This window comes from Lynx canadensis, chromosome B1 (genome assembly GCF_007474595.2).
Source record: "Lynx canadensis isolate LIC74 chromosome B1, mLynCan4.pri.v2, whole genome shotgun sequence".
In the NCBI taxonomy this organism is placed as follows: domain Eukaryota; kingdom Metazoa; phylum Chordata; class Mammalia; order Carnivora; family Felidae; genus Lynx; species Lynx canadensis.
Window position 1 is genome coordinate 104685595 of NC_044306.2, and position 25702 is coordinate 104711296.

Here is a 25702-nt window from a genome sequence, read left to right on the forward strand (position 1 = left end):
CAGGGTACTCAAGCATAATATCTCTCTGAGAACAGCAATTTCTTTCTTTCTTTTATTTTTTTATTTTTTTTAAACATTTATTTATCATTGAAAGACAGAGAGAGACAGAGCGTGAGCAGGGGAGGGGTAGAGAGAGGGGGAGACACAGAATCTGAAGCAGGCTCCAGGCTCCGAGCTGTCAGCACAGAGCCCTATGCGGGGCTCAAACTCACAAACTGAGATCATGACCTGAGTTGAAGTCGGTTGCCCAACCAACTGAGCCACCCAGGCACCCCACAGCAATCTATTTCTTAATTTTGAGGAAAGACCCTAGAAACGCCAATAAACTGTAAAAGGACTTACCTGCCTAATCTAGAATGAGTACAAGGCAATTAGACTTCTGATATTGGCCTTTACCATACCTGGAAGTAAGACCTGTGTCATCATCAGTCAAGGTCAAACATCTCCAAAAGTAAAATAAAGGGACTTAGGATGACTATCTTATTCCAGAAAGAAAGCTACTCACAGGCTACCAATATGAGAAAACGAATTCTCATGGATGGTCAGGGTTAATTATCATGATAAAATAAATGGAATATATATAAAATCACTCAATTTTTATTTCAAAAAAGCAACATGTAAGAGTTCAGTAAATGGAGTATAAGTACAAGAAGCCACCTTTTTTCAGTGAGCACCAAGCAATACCTTTTATATTTTTCTATAATTGTTTCCATGCTAGCTGAATCATCCAGTAAATACTCGGAAGATTTACAGTGGATGGTGACTCTATTTTCCAGTTTTGTTTTCTTTTGCTTATCCATAACATAATTGGTGCTAAGAAAAAAAAATTGGTTTCTTTATGGTCTTGGGCCTAAATATCAGTATTAATTTAATTGGCTTAGTTTTTTAAAGAATGAAATCATTCTTTTGTCAAGTAAAAGAAATGACTAGAAAACCAAATTGTAAATGGAAAGTTATAACTTCCTAAAATGGAAAAAGAGAAACTGCTTTCTAAGAATGGGAGTTTTTCCAAAATGTAAAGGTATAAAACTGGTTGGGAAAGAAAAAACAAAACAAAAACAACACTGTCTTCAGGATAACGGTTACCTCTGTGGAAGGAAGGGAAAGAAAGGGATAGAGGAAAGGTGACAAACTTCAAGCACACATAATATTAATTTATTTTTTTAATATAATTTATTGTCAAACTGGCTAACATACAAATTCTTGAGAGATTTGAAAATGCTAACATTTTGCCATGTGTTTCACATTTCTTAAGATCTTAAGAAAATGTTATAGGTAACTTTATTATGTAAATATCCACACATACCCATGCATACACACACACACACACACACACACACACACACACAATTTGTATATATAAACATACAAAACATTTTGAAATGAAGCAAACTACAGAAATTTTTATCATTCGACAATTTTCTTTTTAACGTTTTTGTGATTCCACTATACTGATACATGTTGACCTGGTTCACCCAATCTAGTCACTGGATAGTATTCCATTATGTGATAATGCACTTATGTATGTACACATCTATCTTTATCAAACTTTCTAGAGGCTTGCCTAGTTTATTAGCTTTCAAGTAAATAGATTTTAAAAATTATCTCCACTGATGTTTTTCCTAAGTCATTAACTTGTGTTTTGTTTTTATAGTTCTGTTGCTTCAACTTTCTTACTGTTTTGATTTCTTCATCTTGCTTCTTGGATTAAATGCTATATTTACTTGTAGTAAATGTATTTAAGACTTCATAACTTCTAAGTACTGACTGCTTTAGCTATATCTCACAAATTTATTTTTAGTATTTTAGTTTTTTGATAAAACTATTAGTTTATGACTTTCCTTGTGAAGTATTTTTGAACCCATTCATTGTTTAAGCTTTTGTTTTTTTTTTCAGTTTTCTATCTGTAGGATATTACTATTTGCAATAATTAATTTCTAATTCAATTGCATTGTAATCAAATAATATGGCTTGAATAATTTTGACTCTTTGCGACTGAATCACACAGTTAATTTTATAAATATTTAAAATGTTGCATGGACACTCTAGGAGAATGTGCATTCTCTGTTGGGTTCTCTTTTGAGTGCAGGGATATGTAAATTCACAATTATGTTATATGTGTTATTCAAATTCTCTATATATTCTCCAAATATATAGTTTCTGAGAGAGGTGTTAAATTTGGCTATTATGTTTATATGAACTTCTTGATTTTATTTTGTAATTCTGAGATTTTGTAGTTGTTGGCTTTTGGTGTTTTATAGTTTAAGTCTGTATTGTTAGATACATATAAATTTATAATTTCTATAGCCTTTTCATAAATTGTAGCTTATTTGATTTATTTATACTAATGCTTTGACTTCATATTCTATTTTGACAGATATTGTTGTACCAGCTCTTTTAAGGTTCATACTCTTAGTATATTTCGTTTTTTTCCTTTTTATATCTTCTGTTTTAGGGTGTGTGTGTGTGTGTGCGCATATGTGCATGTGTAGCAGTGTTTCTTATAAGCAGTATATGACTGATTTTTTATATTCATGCTGATAATTTCTGATTTTTAATATTCATTTAACCTATTTACATTTATTGTCATTATAACGTGCTTAGAGTTACACTGACCACCTTATTTTGTTTTTAAGTTTATTTATTTTGAGAGAGAGAGAGTACAAGTGGGGAAGGGTCAGAGAAAGAGATGGAGAGAGAGAATCCCAAGCAGGCCCCACACTGTCAGTTCAGATCCCGACCCAGGGCTCAATCTCACAAACTGTGAAATCATGACCTGAGCCAAAATCAAGAGTTGGATACTTACTTAACTGACTGAGCCATTCAGACACCCCAGTAACCACCTTATTTCATATTTTTGTTTCATCAGAGATTTCTCTTGGTTTCTTTTTTCTTCCTTTCCTAATTTTTGTTGGATTGTAAATTATAGTTTAGTGTTTTCTCTATCAATTTTTATTTATATATATTAAAATTTATCGGCCATTATCTCTTTGACTATGTTGCTCCAATATTCCTCTATTATCTTTTCCAGAATCCTATTAAAATTTTATGAAAAAATGATTCTCAAAGAATACTCCATAAAAGCAACTCTTTCCATTTTTCTTCTTACGCTGCATCCTGGGTAAAATTCTCAGTTTTGTCTTCCATTTTATTGATTCTTTATCTTTGGTCATTCTAGAGTTTATACTTTCAGTTTCATGTCTTTCCCTTCTTTTTTTTTTTTTAATGCCTATATGTTTTCTGGGATTACTAATTAGATCTTTTTCCTATCTCATATAATTTTATATTTTTTTCAATACATATCATTCATTCATTTTCCTCTCAGATTTTGGTACCAAGAAGTGGGGTGCCACCGTGATAAATACCTAAAAAAGGTCAAAGCAACTTTAGAAGTGGGTAGTGGGTAGAGGCTGGTGGAGTTTGGATGGGCATGCTGAAAAAAGCCTGCATTGCTATGAAGGGACTATTGGTAGAAATGTAGATGGTGAAGGTGATTCTGGTAAGTGTTCAGAAATAAAAGTGGAGAGCTTCAGTGATAGACTATATTTTCTTGGAGAATACATAACTAATCAGAAACTGTTAGAAATATGGGTGTTGAAGGTCTTTCAGAGAGATCTCCGATGCAAATGAGGAACGTGTTATTGGAAACTGGAAGAAAGAAGATCCTTGTTATAAAGTGGCAAAGAACTTAGCTGACTAGTGTTCTGGTGTTTTCTGGAAGGTCAAACTTGTAAGCAATAAAATCAGGTATTTACCTGAGGAGATTTCTCAGGAGAGTTTTAAAGAAGATCGGTTCTTCCTGACTGCTTATAATAAACTGCAAGAAGAGAGAAATGAGTTGAAGAAGGTATTAAACAAAAAGAAATCAGAACTTGAAGATGTGGAAAATTCTCATTTCCCCCAAACCAGGTGTCATTTCCACTCCAGCATTGTGCTCATGCTGTTGCTGCTCTGAGATGGCTCCCTTCTTGTCCTCTTCCCTGTCCAAACCCAACCTATTGAGTGTCTGCTTCCCAACAAAGTCTGTCTTGATTTGTTCAGTCTTGTTGCCATTTTCTCTTGTGAATATCTATAGCCTTGTAATCATTTTCACATAACTTTTATAAAATGTAGTCTTTAAGGCATGTCTTTTTTTTTAATTTTACACTTTCTGAAATTGAAGTGCCCCTTTCTTTATGTATATATGTATATGTTCTTCAGTGATTCTCTGTCCACTCCTAAATGCTTTTAAATGGATACCACACGTATAATCCATGGGTTATAGAAAATGAGGAAGTAGGAAATCTTGACTTCTCAATGCTTCTCAGATGGACCTCCATGGCACTTCTGGAGCTACCAAAAGATGGCTGACATGGTGGGAGATGTAAGTAAACCAGAGGAGACCTGCTGTAGTCACTCCTACAACTTTGAATGAGCAGCTCAATTCTTTTTTTTCTTTTTTTGGTAAATTTTGCTTTATTATTTTATTTATGGATCTGAACAAAAAGTTTTGCGAACCTGAAAATATTAGCATAAACGCGAAGTACCTTTTAGCTTAGTCTCTTTCACTTAGACCACAGGATTCTGCACCCAAAGGGACAGGCACAGTTATGGCTAGATAATTGGGTCAGCTTGTTTTTGATTGGTTTGTGTGCAAACATGCAGACTACATCCACAGTGATCATTCCTCTTAATCTTTTCAAACAACCCTGTGCCAATCTCCTAAATGTTAGTTCCTGTCTGTGTCCTCATTTTCTTAAAAAATGTTGCCTTAAGTCTCCCAGAATAAACATGAATTATAGCTCTAGTATGTCTTTATAGATGGCAAGTTTTAAATTTCTTTCCAAAGCACATGCATAGATTTTAAATGGCTATAATTTAAGATCAGAAGGTATTCTCCTTAAGATAAGATTAGAATTTGGAAGGAGAAAAACACAACCTTTATTTAGAAACTTTTTATCTTGAACATAAAATTCTGTTCCTGCAGAATTTCAAGTTATACATCTAGTTTGGATGCAAGAAGTAAATGTTGGAAAACTGGAAGTAGGTGAGGTTTAAAAAGACTACACAGTGAGTGAGTTTACACTGTTATCTATTTCCCTCCTTTACTGGGGAGGCCAGGGAAAGATAGAACAGCATACATTTTATTGTAAGAAATTGGCTCATGCAATCATAGAGGCTGGCGGGGCAAGCTAGCAGACTAGAAATCAGGTACAGTCTTGAGCCTAAATTCCACAGGATGGTCAGGAAGATGAGAAATCCAGGCAAGATTTCTGTGTTGTAGTCTTGAGGCTGAACTCCTTCTCTGGGAAACCAGTCTTTGCTCTTAAGGCCTTCAACTGATTAGATAAGGCTCACCCTCACTAAGGAGGGTAATCTGCTTTACTCAAAGCCTACTAATTTAAGTCTTAATCACATTTAAAAATTATCTTCACAACAACATCTAGACTAGTGTTTGACGAAACTACTGGATACCATGGCCCAGGCAAGTCGACACATAAAATTAACCACTCTGCTCTCTCACATCTTTTCCTCAGTCACCTCTATTCAGTTTCACCTTACGCCACCAAATAAAATGCAAATGACTTCAGCTTTGTAAGGGTCTACAGTTTGGTGCAGACCTCAAATCCCTGAACTAATCAAGACTTCGGAGAGCTCTCTAGATAACACAACCACAAAGACCAAATCACCAGCATCTTTGTGTGTCAGAGGCTTTCCTGCATGGTAGGTTTGGTAGAAGACACAATGAGTGAGAGAAGTGGAATCTGTGAGGCAGGTTGATCTCAAAATGTTAATACAGATTTGTCAATGAGTTGACATTATGGATGGTGTACCATTTGTGTCATTATTGCCAGAAGTAAATTTTCATGAAGTCTTTAAAGCAGTCCTTTGGCCAGATACGTTATGTCAAGACTGATGGGGTGTGGGAAAGTAAGGGTGGATCTGAACTGCTCTTTAATCCTACATTTGGAATTGCAGTGGTCATCTCCCAGATTTGTTTACAGCAGAACTGGGGTATACAGCACATTTCAAGCTTTCAAAATGACATTTGAATGCATTCAAATGAGCGCAAATGGCTGTATAAAGAAAGCACTAAAAAATGAGATTAACCAGTGCTATGCCTTATGAGTGCTTGCATGTTTTTCTTCTAGCACCATGGTAATAATAAAACTTATTTATAGAGCTCTTGGTGGTTTAAAAGCAGCATGCATGCATTTCCACATTTGATTCTCCCTCCCAATAGCACTATGGCCAAAATATTGTTGTTCCACACACATGAAGGACATGAAGGACAAATAATAAATACTGGGGTCAGAACTAGATCACAGCTTTTTCCACTACATCATCTAGTCTGTTAAGCATTCTTAATTGCTGTTCTGGGAAATAAAAATCATTATGTTTCTAGAGTAAATTATGAACCAACAGCACTGACTACTTGTTTTAGAGGTAGGGGTTCTTACAGAAAAAAAAAAAAGCAACTATTTGAAGCATTAATATGAAAGCCTCTCACTGTGAAATGTCAGAGAAAAAAGTTAAATTTACATGAATATCATTGATTTAAAATGTAACATTAAAAAAAGCTGGAAGTAAAAAGAAATGGTGTTTTCTACTTATGATAATAAGGGAAGTAATTTTCTTTTGTGCCTCTTAATTACACTGGAAAACAACAACAACAAAAAAAAAACTGCAATTCAAATTTAACTGGATCTTTGAAGAAGTGGAGGAGGGAGGAGATTCATTTGTGGATTCTGAGGACCAGTTTGATCTTTCCTTCTTCCACAGAGATCAAAAGATTTATTGTTACTTGAGAAGGAAAAGCAGAATTCAATTACACATGAGAAGAAGGACGCTGGAAACAAAGTAGCTGCCTTTTCAATACTTCCTAATTGGGTATCCTGTCTCCAACTAGATATTATTTTAATTGATTCTTCAAAATCTTAATTCCAATAATTAAGCTATTCAGACATCGGAAGGATGTTAACAGAGTCCAATAAGAGCAACAGGATTCAAAGTCACCGCAAATGACTACAGTGGCAAAGAGGAATCAGAATTGACGAAGGAACTGTAAAAGAGGCAACTTTTTTCCTGACCCTCCAAGGTTAATCTGCAAGGCCTCACATGAGTTCATTTATCCTTCACAGGCCAGACAATAGGTCTCAGAAATTTCAGAACTTGTTCTCTCCATGTAAATCCATCCTTCGTTTTAGGCACAAAACCTAATTATTCCCATTCTGTCATCAGCAGCACTGTGACTTCTGGGCCCTGCCCAGTTCAGGAAATTTGCTGAAATGAACAAATCAGGAGACTATAGATGCTGGAGAGGATGTGGAGAAACAGGAACCCTCTTGCACTGTTGGTGGGAATGCAAATTGGTGCAGCCACTCTGGAAAGCAGTGTGGAGGTTCCTCAGAAAATTAAAAATAGACCTACCCTATGACCCAGCAATAGCACTGCTAGGAATTTACCCAAGGGATACAGGAGTACTGATGCAGAGGGGCACTTGTACCCCAATGTTTATAGCAGCACTCTCAACAATAGCCAAATTGTGGAAAGAGCCTAAATGTCCATCAACTGATGAATGGATAAAGAAATTGTGGTTTATATACACAATGGAATACTATGTGGCAATGAGAAAGAATGAAATATGGCCTTTTGTAGCAACGTGGATGGAACTGGAGAGTGTGATGCTAAGTGAAATAAGCCATACAGAGAAAGACAGATACCATATGGTTTCTCTCTTATGTGGATCTTGAGAAACTTAACAGAAACCCATGGGGGAGGGGAAGGAAAAAAAAAAAAAGAGGTTAGAGTGGGAGAGAGCCAAAGCATAAGAGACTGTTAAAAACTGAGAACAAACTGAGGGTTGATGGGGGGTGGGAGGGAGGGGAGGGTGGGTGATGGGTATTGAGTAGGGCACCTTTTGGGATGAGCACTGGATGTTGTATGGAAACCAATTTGACAATAAATTTCATATATTGAAAAAAAAAAAGAAAATATATTTAAGAGCCTGAATTGTGTGGAAAATATTCTTAACTTTCCCAAAATCAAACTCATTATGCATAATACAGTAACTTCTAAAGTTGTTGGCTTTTTTTCTTTTATAAAAAAGTACAACTGGGGTGTCTGGGTGGCTCAATAGGTTGAATATCCATCCGACTCTTGATTTTGGCTCAGGTTACAATCTCACAGTCATGAGATAGAGCCCTGGGTCAGATTCTGCTCACTGAGTATGCAGCCTACTTGGAATTTTCTTCCTCCTTCTCTCTCTGCCCCTCCCTCACATGCACGCTCTATCTCTCCCAAAATTCATAAACTTTTTTAAAAGAAAGAAAAACCATGGTGCGCCTGCGTGGCTCAGCCAGTTAAGTGTCTGACTTCGGCCCAGGTTATGAGCTTGCAGTTCGTAGGTTTGAGCCCTGCATCGGGCTCTGTACTGACAGCTTGGAGTTTGGACCCTGCTTCGGATTCTGTGTCTCCCTCTATCTCTGCCCATCCCCTGTTCAGGCTCTGTCTCTGTCTCTGTCTCTGTCTCTCTCTCTCTCTCTCTGTCTCTCTCTCTCTCTCTCTCAAAAATAAATAAATATTTAAAAAGTTTTTTTAAAAAAGCACAACCATGACAAAAGTAAGTGATAAAGCCTCAACTGTATTTAATTTCCATGACATGAACCATGAAACAGTCTCTGTTTCTGAGAGGATCATAAGTTCTATGGAACGTAACAAGAAGGCAAATCTTAGAGGAGTCTCTACTACTTAGAGCAGTACAGACGTTTAAAATTTGGGCCATGTATTTAATTGTGTTTTAAATTGCAATTGTTACTCATTCTTGGTCTTTCACCCTTTGCTTATCTCAGCTGACAAGCATATTCTCAATAGTCTTCATCTTTTTCTACATATATGAAATACCAACCATATAGAGGTGAAAATCAGGAAGGAAATTAGCATTCCCTGAACACCAGTCACTTTCTTTTATAGTGCCACATTTTATTTATTTCAGAGCTTCTATCAATATTGCCTGGAATGACCTTGCTCTTTTGTTGAGTTGTTCATGGTTGATTTTCCCTGAACAGAATGTAAGTTCCATGAAAGCAGAGACCTTCTCTGTCATTTGCTCTTCTAGATCCTGAGCACCAAGAGGTGTGCTTGGCACACAGTAGGTGCTTATGTTTTTGAATAAACTCCAGGCCTAAACTAGACACACTGTGGACATTATCTCCTATAGTTCTCAAAGTCATCTTGAAAGGTAAATATCGTTATCCCTCTTGCACAATGATGAATCAAGTAACACGTCAAAAATCAAACAGTTACGAATTTAGGTCTGATATGTGTTCATGGTTTGGGGACCATGTTCTAAGGAATGTTTCCCCAAGTGGGCCTTGGCTGTAAGCAAAATGATCATGGGAAGTAAACAAAGTGGCATTAAGTAACAGTAGCATTAGACCATAAAAATTAGTCCCTTTAGGCACCTGGGTGGCTCAGTCGGTTAAGCGTCCGACTTTGGCTCAGGTCACGATCTCACGGTCCGTGAGTTCGAGCCCCACGTCGGGCTCTGGGCTGATGGCTCAGAGCCTGGAGCCTGCTTCCAATTCTGTGTCTCCCTCTCTCTCTGCCCCTCCCCCGTTCATGTTCTGTCTCTCTCTGTCTCAAAAATAAATAAAAACGTTAAAAAAATTAAAAAAAAAATTAGTCCCTTTAAAACTTCTTTGCAATTAATTTTATTACATTAAGGGCAAAATCTCAGATTGGTGCCAGTGACGTATTCAATGGTTTCTCAGTAATTGTTACTCTCCCTCTTTATTTCACTGAAGGGCAGGTAAGAATATAAAGCAGAGTGTCATTTGCAGTGTATCAATGTTTTCACAACTTATTTAAGGCAAGTGGTTCTTCTTGCCCATATGCAATAGTTACATAGTGCCTTCATCAATAAAATTTTAGATAAGAATCCTGAATTTATTTAAGGAAAATATTAAGTAATATTTTTACAGCACAGGCGATATATTTGGCAAAAATTGTGGAGGTGGCACACAATGTCTGGTTTAGAAAACCCTGCTCTAAAGCAAATTTACAAGGCCCTGAAATAGAAACTAGCAATAGAAAGTATTGCTGCGATAGGGAAACTCAAGACACATAACATAATTATCTCCAAAATGTTTTTAAAAGTGATGCGCTTAGGGGCGACTGGGTGGCTCAGTCCGTTAAGCGCCTGACTTTGGCTCAGGTTATGACCTCATGGTTCGTGGGTTCGAGCCCCGTGTTGGACTCTGTGCTGACCGCTCAGAGCCTGGAGCCTGCTTTGGATTCTGTGTCTCCCTCTCTCTCTGCCCCTCCCCCACTCATGCTCTGTCTTTCTCTCTCAATAATAATAATAATAATAAACATTAAAAAAAGTGATGTGCTTAAAATACAAAAAACTAACTTGACATAACTGGGGAAAATACCACATATAATTGCTGGGTGTACAATTAAGTTATAGCCCCTGACTAGTGGTGCCAAAAATACGGTGGTAGACATATAAAAGTAATCAGAATACAAGTTAGGAAATAATGTCCAAAAGAAGAAAAAAACACAGGTGATGTGAGAAATCATAGTTCTACAGTGTTGATTACCTCCCGTTATCATTAAATTTGTTCATTATAGTTAATAGTTATATTAATTATACATTTTGTTTAAAGTTATAATATATAACTTATATAAATATTATAAATTAATTTACTTAATAATGTGCGTGCTCAGAATAATAATGAATATCCTTGCCGATTCTAATATATAAAAAGAGAAATAAGAACCGATAGCTTGTAATCTCATTTTAGATGGGTATACAAATAAGAAATATTCCCACTTTCAAAATTGCTGGGCACTCTGTCTTATTATTTCAAGAAAAGCCTCAGTGGGTTTGGCAAACACGACCCGCTAAGTTGCCAGCCATTTAAAAGTAATCAAACTCATAACCCTGGTAAATCTTCCACGTCTTTAATACGGCACCACGTTTGTGCTTCATTAAGATAGGGTGCTGCCCAAGAAACTGTCATCACTGAATATGCTCTCACATAAACCTTTAACAATGAAGGGACTGGTTTTCCTCTTATATTCTTTATGCTGACATCTGTTTATAGGGAGTATTAGAGTAAATTCACGTGTTCCAAAAGCTTGGGCTTTCCGGGAGGCCACCTGTCAGTCGCTTGCTACTTTCTGCAAACAGCTTTCAAATGTATAAGCTTCACAGGACATGTGCTGCTCTCTTCTTCAGAAAAGGCTATCTGGTAACGTGGAGAACCGGGACCTGACAGCACAGACACAACATTCCAACTCTGATTTTTCCCATTTATTTAAGCAAGTGGCTGCATTTCTCTAGGCCTCAATTTCTCCATCTGCAAATTGGGTGAAAGAATCTCATTAGGTGATTTTGAAAATGAAGTGAAAAAAAGCAAAAGAATATTCAGCGGGGTATCTGGCACATATAAGACCTCAATTACCATCAACTACTATCAGCCTGTGTTAGGAAGTATACAATGTTTCCTCTGGGCTTTCCAGAGCCCTCCAGGAAACATGAGCCTTTTAATCTTACTGGCTTGTGCTTGTACCTACTTCAGTGCTCCAGGCAAGCTTCACACAACGTGATTTTGGGCTGTTTCCTCAGCTCCTACAAGTTTTCTCTCTCTCTCTCTCTCTCTCTCTCTCTCTCTCTCTCCCCCTTCTGCCTCCCTTGCCAGAAGAGTGAATCTTGAAGCACTACTTCCCTCAGTGACTCAAATCTCTTTCCTTCTGCTCTACAACCAGAGAAAGCCTGTGTTAAAACTCAAAACAGGGACTTTTTGATTTCTCCAGAGAGGTGACCTTCACCACGTCTTCTGCAGTCAGTCCCGAACATCCTTCTCATTTGCCATTCTTTTCTTTAGCTGGCTAAGAGTAACATTTAATAAGCTTGTCCTAATCTTTTTATAGCCACTAATTGCTGCTCCCTGGAAACTTTTACATTTTGTTTCTGACAAACATTTGCCCAAACAAAACATAAAGAAAATGTTTGAACTCAGCCTGTGCTATTTTTGCATACCATTTCTTCATAGTCAAGTGCTATGATAAAGCTGATGTATGAGTTCAGTGAGATAGAGTATATAAGGCCCTTGGACTCATTCACCTATGTATAGAACAAAATGTTTTAATTCTTTAGATTATCTATTCAGAGGAAGAATCATTCCCAAATGTTATGTTTTCACAGTTGTGTATGCTGAGTATGAATGTTCTTTTCTGTGGCCCTGCCAGTCTGGCTGAAGCTGACTGATTCAACAGCCAATTGGCTTCCTGAGAGCCAACTGGAACTGAGAGACCACAGAACTCTTACTCGTTACCTTGGCGTTTACTTATCCTGAGGCTCGATTGTTCAAATCTCCTTGGATTCTCAACACACCGCAGTACCCTTATTATAAATTACCTCTTTTGGCTTACGCAAGCACAAGTGGAGATCTGCTACATATAACCCAAAAAATCCAAATTTAAAACTGAAATTTAAAAAAATTTTAAGGATATTAATTAAGCTTGTCAGCAATATATTAGACTTTTGTATGACTTAGTACATATTTTTTTTTACTATAAAACTCACTACTTGTTTCAACAGCCAACAGGTAAGGTTAACTACCTCTAAAAATATCAGTAAAGAAAAACTCTCTTATTCAGTAAATTTCTCAAAGTAATGAGACCTATAAAACACACACACACAGCATTTCAGTTTTTTTCATTATAGCCTCACCACAATTATCTTCTTATTAAAATGACCTTAATCTTTTGAATTAAAATAATAGGAGTTTCTTTTTTTTTTCTTTTTCAGGAATTCTTTTTTTTTCCAATATATGAAATTTATTGTCAAATTGGTTTCCATACAACACCCAGTGCTCATCCCAAAAGGTGTCCTCCTCAATACCCATCACCCACCCTCCTCTCCCTCCCACCCCCCATCAACCCTCAGTTTGTTCTCAGTTTTTAAGAGGAGTTTCTTATGATACTCAATATTCAGTATTCTTGTGATATTAGTAATGTATGTTAGCGCTAGAATTTTAAGTGGTGATACGATGCACTTTTGCAAATGTGTATCATTTATTTTGGCAGCAGATTTTAAGCAAAGTTTTACTAGGAAGTCACAGTAGCTGTTTTACTTCTTTTTGTAATATATATGTTAAGAAATTCATCCCCACTATACTTCCTCAGGTTCTTCTTCGACTTTTACACATACCCTTCCAACATACCACACTTTCTTATCTCTGCACTTTTTCTATGATGTTGATGCTATTTAAAATTCTATCTCCACGTCTCCCCCCAAAAGATAATTTGCAAGGAAAACTTTTATTTATCCTTCAGGGCCCTATTTAAACATCACCACCTGTGGCAAGCATTCTCTGTGAGCTTTCTGTCTATACCTCTTTGAGCAGAACCAATTTTTTACTTCCATTTATTTTTTATCATATCACTTTGTAAAAACATCCAGTATTTTTATGATCTGCTGCTTTATTAGTAATTTCAGGTCTGTCACCCCAAGTTACCTGTGAATCCCTTTATAGCAACAAACTTCATCTTGTTCATAATTGTGTTTTGCTAGCACATTGGACCATTTCTCATTGATAACTGACATTTAATACATGTTTGTTATTGTAAACAAGAAATTACAGTTCAGAAAAATGTGAGGAAAATTTCACGTGGTCCTAGAGTAATGGGGTTGAGAGTTATTAAAATGTTCTTAAATACAGTATTAGGGCCCTTTATGGTTTCAATGTATTTTTTTCAATTTATGATTTTATTAAGGTTTGCTAAGAGTTTTTCAAAGTAGTTTTATCGATTTCTATTTTAAGCAAGTGTATGAGAGTTCCAGTTGTTCCATACCTTACCAACATTTAGTGTTTTCATATTATAGTTACATACACACACACATACACACACACACACATATTGCTTAATTTGATTTGACATCTTATTTAGCATTGTGTTTCTAATATGTATAAGTGAAGTTGGATTATATTAATTCATTTCTGTTCTTAATTTGATCATCTTCTTCATTCTACTTTCTTTGTGTACACTCTTGCTTTTTTCTAATTTCTTATACTGAATGCTTAGGTTCATACAGATTTAATACGTTCTGTATTTGTATATATACATGTGTGCATATGTATGTATGTATACATATATTTATATATTATATACCATTAGATGTATATCTTAGTATATTAATAGCATTCTTATTATATAGTATCAATCTTTTATATATTCTTATTAATATCTACTTTTTTCTGTATTGTGTATATTAATATATTATATAATTAGTATACTAATATTGGCTATATTAATATCAGGCAAAATATATCTTAAAGTAGAATTATTTTCTGATGAAGTTTAAGACCTAGTGATATATATTTAATATATGAATATATAATATATATCTAATATATGATATATATCATATATAATCTAATATACAATATTATGTAACATATATAATGTTATATATTATATATTATATTATATGACATATAATATTATCTGCATTATATATTTACATATATATTATATATAATTATTTATATAATTAGTAGAATTATAATTTTATATATGTCATATAATATATATTATATAATGTATGTCATACATAACATATATAACTTACATGTATATAATATATTATATATTATATGTATATAATATATAATGTATGCTATAATATATAATGTTATATATAATATATATTATATGTCATGTAATATGTTATAGTATTAATATAATTATATTTATGTTATATAATATGTTTTACAAGATATATACTATGTATTATATGACACAATATTATTATACACATTATGTATTTATGTGATATCTATGATATATATTATATATCACCTATGATATATATCATATAATATAGTATATAAAGACATATAGTATACATATACTACACATGTATAGTATATAACAAAATATATCATAAATCTTATTATGTATAATATGCATCTAATATATGTATATTGATTATATAAGTATATAATATATAAGAAGTTTAAGATCTAATGATATATATCTAATACACACATAAATACATATTAGGCTTATATATGTGAAAAATAGATTAGAAGACTATACATTTTATATATATTTATATATAATTTATTATATAACATACATGTATAATGTATAATTGATATATATTATAACCTCAGGACCTGGTACTAATATTATATTGGATTAATTAATGCATAATTTTTGACTATTTGGATAATTTCCACATAAAATAGAATACTGAAATATTGATCACTAATTTTTGCTTATTATTTACATACATTATGAAATGCTTTTCTTTTGGATTATATTATTGAACATTTACATTTTTACCACTTTATTAAAGGGTAAATGGTGTGTATAGCTACAGGTTGTCATTTTATGTGTACTCATGAAATTTGCTGGTATGTAAACATGACTATGTGGGAAACAGTTCTCACTTACCTCTCGATTTTCTCTGAAAAGTAAGTTGATATTTTGATTAAAGGTGAGTGTTGATGCTACCCTGGAAACAATGGTTTCAAAAAAAGACTAAATGTGTATGCAAAGAAATGGACTGTGTTCTTATTTATCAGTAAGAAAAGAAGATACTTTTGTCTTAAAGCAAAGATTCTGTACAGAAAGTTAAAGGAGACGGTGGAAGAAAAAAACATGTATAGACAGAGAAAGTTTAGAAGATTTGCAGAAAATAAATTTTGTCTTAGTTTATAATAATGGCATATAATGAGTCTGAAGAGAAGAAATGAAAGCCATGAAAATGTTGGCAAAGTAGGCTCAGCTTTCTTAATTTATAAAATAAAAAAAAAACTCATGAATTCTTTACTGCGAAAATATTACATTAATAGAGGACTAGACATAGTTTTTCTTTGTTAAGATAACAAACTGGCATAAGAGTATTCAGTCTGATCTTAAAAATAGGTAGTAAGGTAGTAAGCCTACCTAGGTGGCTCAGTCGGTTAAGCATCTGACTCTCCATCTCAGCCCAGGTCATGATCTCACGGTTGGTGGGTTTGAGCCCATCATTGGGCTCTGTGCTGAGAGCACAGAGCCTACTTCAGATTCTCTCTCTCACTCTCTCTCTGCCCTCCTCTGTTCATGCTCTCCTCTCTCTCTCTCTCTCTCAAAATAAATTTTTAAAAAAATTTTAAATAAAATAAAATAAAATTAACATTAAAAAAAAGAAGTCTTTTTAAGACAAAAAAAGAATTAGTAAAAGTTATTTGTTACCATCTGTGTAATCTGCCCAGATAGGTGAGATTTTTTTCTCACCAGATTAATTTTGCTTATGCTACTGTGTTATGCCCTGATTGCTTAAAACAAACAAACAACAACAAAAAACCCAGAAGTTCCTTACTTCTGAGAGAGCTAAGATTGTTTATAGTTATCCTAACTTCTGCTTATGTTCATTTATAAATACTGTGCTGTCATTTCAATTAGCAAGAAACCAAGCTATGACTGTTCATTGTTCTCAGGTACCTATGCATCCAAGTTAAAAATCAAATGACCGGGGTGCCTGCGTGGCTCAGTTAGTGAAGCACCTGACTTAGGCTCAGGTCATGATCTCACAGCTTGTGAGTTCCAGCCCCGCATCGGGCGCTGTGCTGACAGCTCGGAGCCTGGAGCCTGGAGCCTGGAGCCTGCTTTGGATTCTGTGTCTCCCTCCCTCTCTCTGCCCCTTCCCCACTCACACTCTGTCTCTCTCTGTCTCTCAAAAAATAAATAAACATTAAAAAAATTTTTTTTTAAAAATCAAGTGACCAATCTCCTCTGCTAATGCTTTTGAATTTGTCATCTCAAAGTCAGCCACAAAATTCAGCAAAATCAAAGGTAAATTAATAAACAAATTCAAGATGTGTTTTTAAACCATTTTGTTTTCTTTTCTTTTCCTTGCCTTACAAAGGAAACACTACTGAAAGTAATTTTTTAAGTATATTCCATATTTCATAGTTAGCTCAATACCATCATAAAAGCTGCAAGGGAAGAATTGTGAAATCAGAGTCGTTTCACCTGTATTGGTTGTCACATTCTGGTAAAAATGTTATTAGTCTAAATATATTTCAGAGGTCATATACTTTTTAGGAAAGTACTCACATATCATACATAATATCTTAGTACCCAAAACAGAAACTGATTTAATCCTTATGTAACATGTGTATATTATAACCAAGAAGAGGATTTTACTTTCCTCCATTCTGATATTGTTGGTTACTGATATAATTAAACACAGTCATTCATCCTTATCCTTAACTTATAATTCTGACTTCCTTTCCTGTTTGTCCAAAAGCTCTGACATGAGGCAGAGGCCAAACATTGAGTCCTCTACAAGGTAGAACATTTTCAGAGCCTCATGAAAAGGATTGTACCAGGAACTCTAATGATGCTTCACAAAATGGACTCACAATACAGCACAAAAGCAGCAGTTCAAAAAGACAACTGGAAAGAGATTGATTTCCTGATCTCCCAACTTGTGCTGGGGGTGTCTTTAGGAGACTTATCCAAGAACAAAAGAGCTGGTGGGTGCAATTTCCGTCCCCTCATCGCCCCTCCGCCCAGCCTAGAAACTTGGACACCTGCAGGACGCAGCACGAATACTTTCTACTTACCTTGCTAGCATGGCATGATCACCCCACCCCCACATTCTCTTGCAGACCTGCCTGCTTCAACATACCCTCAGCAGAGGTCAATCCAAAGCTGTGTCACAAGTCTGGCAGCATGCAAGCAGCCCCAACAGGGGCCAGCACCACTCCAAAATGACTCCTGTTCCGGGGGAGAGGAGAAGAAAACCACACACACCAGTCTGACTATGGCCACAACAGCAGACTGGGGGTGGACGTCTGGCCTGAGTGCAGGTCCCCTCCACCAATGAAAGCTTCTAGGGACAACACAAGGAAAGTCCCTTGAATTTCATGCGACTAAGTTCTGGCAAACTGTTGGTCTGAGTAAACTTAAGCCTATGGTGGCCCATTAACAACACAGGGACCAAAACCTGCCCAAAACAGGCAGAGAGAGCCATTGCAGATGACTGGACTAAAGGCAAACATGGCTCACCCACAACAGTAGGGCACATACAACACACAGAGGAGACACCTCTGAAGCATCAGGTTCTGATGAATAGGGGATAATGACTACAGGGCACTACAGAAACTTTTCTTCATAAGACCACTACTTTCAAGAGCAAGAGATGTAGCTGACATTCCTAACACATAGAAGCAGACACAGAGAATTAGACAAAATGAAGAGATAGAGGAATATGCCCCAAATGATAGTACAAAATCACACCAAGAGAGCTAAATGAAATGGAGATAACTAATATGCCTGATAGAGAATTTAGAGTAATGTTCATACAGATACTCATTAAACTTGAGGAAAGCGTGGAAGAACTCCGTGAGTCCCTCAACAGATAGAAAATAAAAAAAGAACTAATCCAAGATAAAGAACTCAATAACTGAAATTAAAAATACACTAGATGAGGGGTGCCTGGGTGGCTCAGTCGGTTAAGCATCCAACTCTTGGTTTCGGCTCAGGTCATGATCTCACAGTTCATGGGATCAAGCACTGCATTGGGCTCTGTGCTGCCAGTGTGGATGGAGTCGGCTTGGGATTCTCTCTCTCTCCCTCTCTCTCTCTCTGTCCCTTCCCCACTTTTTCCTCTCTCTCTCTTTCTCTCTCTCTCTCATAAATAAACTTTTAAGAAATACACTAGATGAAATAAATAGTAAACTAGAGGAGGCAGAGGAATGGATCAGTGACCTGAAGGACAGAGTAAGAGAAGGCAATCAAGCTGAATAGGTGAGAGGAAAAATAATAACACAAAATTAAAATAGACTTAGGTAGCTCAATAACACACCATCAACTGTAATAACATTTGCAAAATAGGGATCCCAAAAGAAGAAAAGAGAGAAAAAGGGGAAGAAAGTGCATTTGAAGAAATAATAACTGAAAAGTTCCCAAATCTGAAATCCAGATTTAAGAGGCCTAAGAGAATCCCCAACAAAATCAACCCAAGGAGGTCTACACCAAGACACACAGCAATTAAGATGGCAAAAAAATAGTGATAAAGAGAATTTTAAAAGCAGTAAGAGAAAAGAAAGACAGTTACATACAAGGGAAAACCCCTAAACTATAAGCTGATGGTCAGCAAAAACTTTGCAGGCCAGAAGGGAGTGGCATGATGTATATTCAAAGTACTGAAAGAAAGAAACCTGCGACCAAGAATACTCTATCCAGCAAGGCTATCATTCAGAATAAAAGGAAAGATAAAGAGTTTGCCAGACAAACAAAAGTTAAAGAATTTATCACAACTAAACCTGCCTTATAAGAAATGTTAAAGGGGATTCATTGAGTGAAAAGGAAAAACCATAAGCAGGAGCAAGAAAAGTAGAAAGCACAAAAGCAGTAAAATCAAGTATATCTACAAAAAGCACTCAAGGGATTCACAAAATAAAAAGATGCCAATTATGTCACCATATACCTTAAATGTGGGGGGAGAGAGGAGAAAAATTTAGCACTTTTAGAATGGGTTCAAACTTAAGGGGACCATCAATTTAATAGGGACTGCTATATGTATAAGATGTTAAAGGTAAACGTAATAGTAACCATAAATCAAAAAACTGGTAATAGATATGCAAAAAATAAAGAGAAAGGAATCCAATTATATCACTAAAGAAAGCCAGCAAACTATGAGAGAGAGGGGATATGTTCCCTCTAGACCTACTTTGTTGACGATTTTTATCATGAATGGATATACTTTGTCAAATGCTTTTTCTGCATCTATTAAAATTATTATATGGATTTTATCCTTTCTTTTATTTTTGTCATGTATGACATTGATTGATTTGCAAATATTAAACCACCATTGCATCCCAGGAATAAATCCTACTTGATTGTGGTGAATGATTTTTTTAAATGTATTGTTGGATTCTGTTTGATAATATTTTGTTGAGGATTTTTGCATCTATGTTCCTCAGAGATATTGGCCTGTAGTAGTTCTGTCTCTTTTTTTTTTCTTTTCTTTTCTCTCTCTCTCTCTCTCTTTTTTTTTTTTTTTTTTTTTTTTTTTTTTTTGTAGTTTCTTTATCTGGTTTTGGTATCAGGGTAATACTGGTCTCATAGAATGAATTTGGAATTTTTTCTTCCTCTTCTATTTTTTGGGATAGTTTGAGAAGAATAGGTATTAACACTTTAAATGTTTGGTAGAATTCGCCTGTGAAAGCCATCTGGCCTTGGACTTTTGTTTGTTGGGAGTTTTTTGATTACTGATTCCATTTCATGATAATCAGTCTATTCAAAATTTCCATTTTTTTCTCATTCAGTCCCCTCAGGTTTTGATGGCTAAATGTTTATCAATTTTGTTGATCTTTAAAAACAAACAAACAAACAAAAAAACCAGCTCCTGGTCTCATTAAGCAAAACCTTCTGAGGAGGCAACTTTTGAATACATATTTAAAGAATGAGAGATGATATTCTATGTGAAGACCTGGGCAAAGTATATTCTAAGCAGAAGGAATAGCAAATATCTCTGAAGCAACAACACGTTGAGGGAAGAGCAAGAAATCTGTTATGGCTGAGGCAGAGTAACAAAAAGGAGTAAGTAGCAGGTTAAGTTCATTAAGGAGGTAAGGATGAGATCATATAGGGCCCTGTTTACCATGGTAAGAAATTAGAATTGTATTCTAATTTTACTAAGCAAGATTTAAACAAAGGAGTAACATGATGCAATATAAATTTTAATAACATCATCCAGGCTGTTATGTGGAGAACATACTGCAGAAAAACCAAGAGTAGAAACAGGGAGACAAGTTAGGTAGTCTAAATAAAAAATGATTATGAGGGGTGCCTGGGTGGCTCAGTCGGTTGAGCGTCCGACTTCGGCTCAGGTCATGATCTCATGGTCCGTGAGTTCCAGCCCCGCGTCGGGCTCTGTGCTGATGGCTCAGAGCCTGGAGCCTGTTTCAGATTCTGTGTCGCCCTCTCTCTCTGACCCTCCCCTGTTCATGCTCTGTCTCTCTCTGTCTCAAAAATAAATAAATGTTAAAAAAAATTAAAAAAATGATTATGAACTGAGCCAGAGTGTCAGCTGAGTAGATGGTGAAAAGTAATTATATTAAAAATGCATTTTGAATATAGACCTAGAATGGTCCATTCTAGCCATAAAGAGGACAAGACATGAAGAGCCCCGTCCCAAAGAAGAAGAATCTTGAACTCAGTTCTCTTCTCCTGGCTTACAGGACAGCTTTAAGTTTTCATAGTAGATTAAGGACCAGCTTAATAGGAGCGGAATTTCCAAAATATCTGGGTTGGCCAGTGTGTCCTCAAAGCTGGGATAAGTGTTCCCATAGCTGCATATTTGACTGAGTGACTAACATTGTTCTCTAGGAGTACCAAAAAAGCAGTTCTTTTTCCTATCATTTGTCCAGGAAGATCCATTATTAATACCTTATCTTTTTCAAACACCTTGTTAATTGGCAGAGTAAATGATTTTGTAAAAAATAATAATTTTCCTTTTCTTGGTAATGAGAAACTCTTTTCATGTTACCCAAGCATAATAATTATCATTTACTAGGTGTTTACATATGTCAGACTATACTAGATTCCTTACATATATTATTTGATTTACTCATCTCAATATGCCTATAAAGTAGGTATGGTCATGACCCTATTTTTTTTTTTTTACACATGAGGTAACTGAAGCCCAGAAAATATAACTAATCCACCCACAGCCACTTGGCCCATTATGGTAAAGGCCAATATTCAAATCCAGAACTTTTTCCTAAGTCCTTGCTCTTAACCTTTATCATATGCATAGGCAAGAGTATGCTGTGGTTAGAAAGAGGAGACCAGTATAAACTATGAGAGACAGAAAAATATTCTAGCTTCCACCTTTCACTCACATGTTCATCCAAGACCATTATACTTAAACAAAAAAATCTTCCATTTTAGATCTCTGAGGGTCTTCTGGGGATTCTTTTACCTGCTAGAAAACTTTCCTTACAATGGTGATTTTTTAATAAAAGAGCATGATAGAGAATAGTTTCCCCCATCCCCCTTCCATGTCTAGGCAAACACATTTCTTTTTACAGCTCTCTTGAATCTTGGGTAAAAGAAAGAGACCCTGAGCCAGTAAAACTAGTGCTCTTTCCAACACCTGCTCCCACTGTATGAGAACTAAGGATGATCAGGGGAGGAGATCCAACTCAAGCTGCATCACATGCTTCACTAGACTGGCATTGTTCTAGAGCAAATAAATTACTTGACTATAGAAGGAACAGTTATAATGGGATTTCAACTAAATAATAACAATAATAATAGCAAAAATTAGTAATATTAACAACTATGGATTTATTTGCTTACTAACTTGTTCAGAAATGTGAGGTCCACAGCTCTGATGTGTCTGTTGTCCAATGCTTGGTCTATGGTATATATAGATCAAAAACTCTTCCCTGAAAATCCATCTGAAATTTATATACAATGAGATTCACAGAACCCAGTTTTTTATTGTCCATTTGGTCAGGGACTAATTGCTATATTAAAATCACCCTCTGTCAGCTACTTTAAAAAAAATGTATGCTGGTTTCTTATTTAATCAAACTTATACATTTTATTTTCCTTGAATATGAAATTCTAACTCAAAATTTAACCTTAACTCAAGCCTTACTTTTTTTAATATAAATTAGAACACACTAGTCTTGTAAAAATATTATTTCTGTTTATCTGCTAGTACATTCCTCTCCCTTCCTTCATCTGACAAGTGAATCATATAATAACTCAATCTTTATGTAAAGATATGTGATGATACACATATAGAATACTCTATATGTTGTTTCTATTGCATAATTCATCATATTGTTTGCATCCATCAAAATACAGCATTCATGTAAAGTTTCTCTAATAATTTTTTTCTCCCTATGAACAGACATATACAAAATGAAGTAACTGCCTTGCAACATGTAATTGGGCTGACTTATTTATTTGTATGTGAGGATTTATACACTGATTTATCTCCAAAGAGCAATTGAAGTAATTTTTTTAAATGTAAAACATAAACATTTTAATATGAAGATGAGAGGGAAGGTTTTAATTAAGGAGAAGTCTGATATATTTTTCTGGCGATGACAACATAGACATTGTTAAATTTCTTTGTGAGAACAATGAGAGAAAAGATAGGAGGGTGATTTTATAAAGTCATTGTTCTTATTACTCAAGACAATGAGCTGTTAAGGACAAGCTTAATTATGACCTCTGTTCACCATCTTGATACTTAATAATGCACCAGATGCACTTTTCTTGTTTTGTCAATTGCCTGATCTGTCAGTTGACTGAGCATTCCCTGCCAAATGTGTGACTGTCTTGCATCTCTGGAGGAGATGGATGGTTTACCCACATCTAACCTCCAGGTCAGAGCCAACTCATTTTCTTCCCAAAATATCTTGTTCCCTGGGACAGGTTCCATCAGAAATTAGGCTGGAAATTTGCTTGCTTACTCACCGCATTTGAGGTCAGAAGAAACATAAGAAAAATACCTCATCTTGATAAATGATTGAGATATATCAGATGACAGAATAATTTTAAAAGTTAAACAGTTATTTTTGACATGGAGTCTTTCCAGAAGGTTCGCTAGCTCCAGGAACTAATGAAATGATTGTGTCCTGCACAGATACACCAAAGGAGCACAACGAATTCAAGTTCTGCTCTGCAGCCAACAATTCCTTCAAAGTCTTCCATTTATTTCTCAGAAATGATGATCTCAAGTTGAATAAATAATTGTATTTTTTAAGATATAATGAGAGATTATAAAAAGGAATATTTTAGATTCTTATAAATGAATGGAAAGATGTAAATAATTACTTTTTAATTTTAAACTATCCTTTTACTAATGATATATACAATTCTCCAATTTTCAAAGAGTAAACATTAATAGTAAATTCCAAATTTACTTATCAATTGAATTACCCTTCAGCTATTTTAGGTGCTCATCATTTTTTATGTTTGGTTTTCACAGGAAAATTTAGGCAACACTTTAGGTAAGCAATAGCTTACAATTTTTTGTTTTGTTTTGCTTTGGTTAGGTAAAGTATTCTTTCCTTAAAACTCAAGAATTAGTCTTCAGTACTGTGCTGACAAATATGGCTTAGGTAACATATACAATTATTTTCGGCTTTCAGAGTAAAAGACCTTTGTTCTTCAGCAGAAACACACACACACACACACACACACACACACACACATCTACAACTTGAAAACTGAGCTTCTGTTAGGCTCTTTGCCATCTGTCTGTAGAAGAAATCAGTAATTTGATAGGCTTTGTCACATAGACTAACCATCTGCAATCCTGGTAACAGTATTTAAGCTATGAGATCCCAGTAGGAAATCTGTCCAAATGTGCTTCCTCAGGTCACCCAGTGCTTTATGTTTTCAAATATTTTAAAAGTAAATAAAAAGGAAACTTTGGTTATACTGGGAGAAATTTCCTTTTCAAGCAGAATGATCCAAGAAAGCACTTGGAAAGATTATATCCAAATGCATACAATTTGACATTGTGATTTCTGGAAAAATATGAAGTTAGTTGAAGATATCAATCCATAAATAGGGATTATGAAAAGTTATGTTCAATAAATATAGAAGTTGACTTTGGTACATTCCTAGAATTAATACAATTTTGGATATAATATTAGACAATTATAATTCTTTAGAATTAACATAAGGTAACATATTTACTTCAGTAAATTAAAAAAAAAATTAAGGTTCATTTATTTTTGAGAGACAGAAAGAGAGAGAGAGCATAAGTGGGGGAAGGGCAGAAAGAGGGAGACACAGAATCTGAAGCAGGCTCCAGGCTCTGAGCTATCAGCACAGAGCCTGATGTGGCGTTCAAACCCACAAACCATGAGATCATGACCTGAGCTGAAGTCAGAGGCTTAACTGACTGAGCCACCCAGGTGTCCCATCAGAGTTACTTTTTTTTTTTTTAATTTTTTTTTAAAAAAAAAAATTTTTTTTCAACGTTTATTTATTTTTGGGACAGAGAGAGACAGAGCATGAACGGGGGAGGGGCAGAGAGAGAGGGAGACACAGAATCGGAAACAGGCTTCAGGCTCTGAGCCATCAGCCCAGAGCCTGACGCGGGGCTCGAACTCACAGACCGCGAGATCGTGACCTGGTTGAAGTCGGACGCTTAACCGACTGCGCCACCCAGGCGACCCATCATCAGAGTTACTTTTAATAAATTTAGTCCCAGAGCTGAAATAAGGCTGTCTATGCTGCATTATTAAATATACATCTAACACAAGCAGGATGTGCTATAGAACAAAATTAGAAGATGACTTCATGAAGCGTTCCATGGCAAAAGTCATTTCTACAAATTATAGAAAGAACTATTAGTCTCCTCTCATAAATATACAGTAAGAATATTTAGTCGGTTTAAGCTGTGAAAGACATACTCACACAAAGGCTATCCATTAAATATTTAATTATAAGGCGTAGTTTACAGAGGTACATTTTTTTTAATTTTTTTTTGTTAACGTTTATTTATTTTTGAGACAGAGAGAGACAGAGCATGAATGAGGGAGGGTCAGAGAGAGGAAGACACAGAATCTGAAACAGGCTCCAGGCTCCGAGCTGTCAGCACAGTGCCCGACGCGGGGCTCGAACTCACGGACTGTGAGATCATGACCTGAGCCGAAGTCGGCCGCTCAAC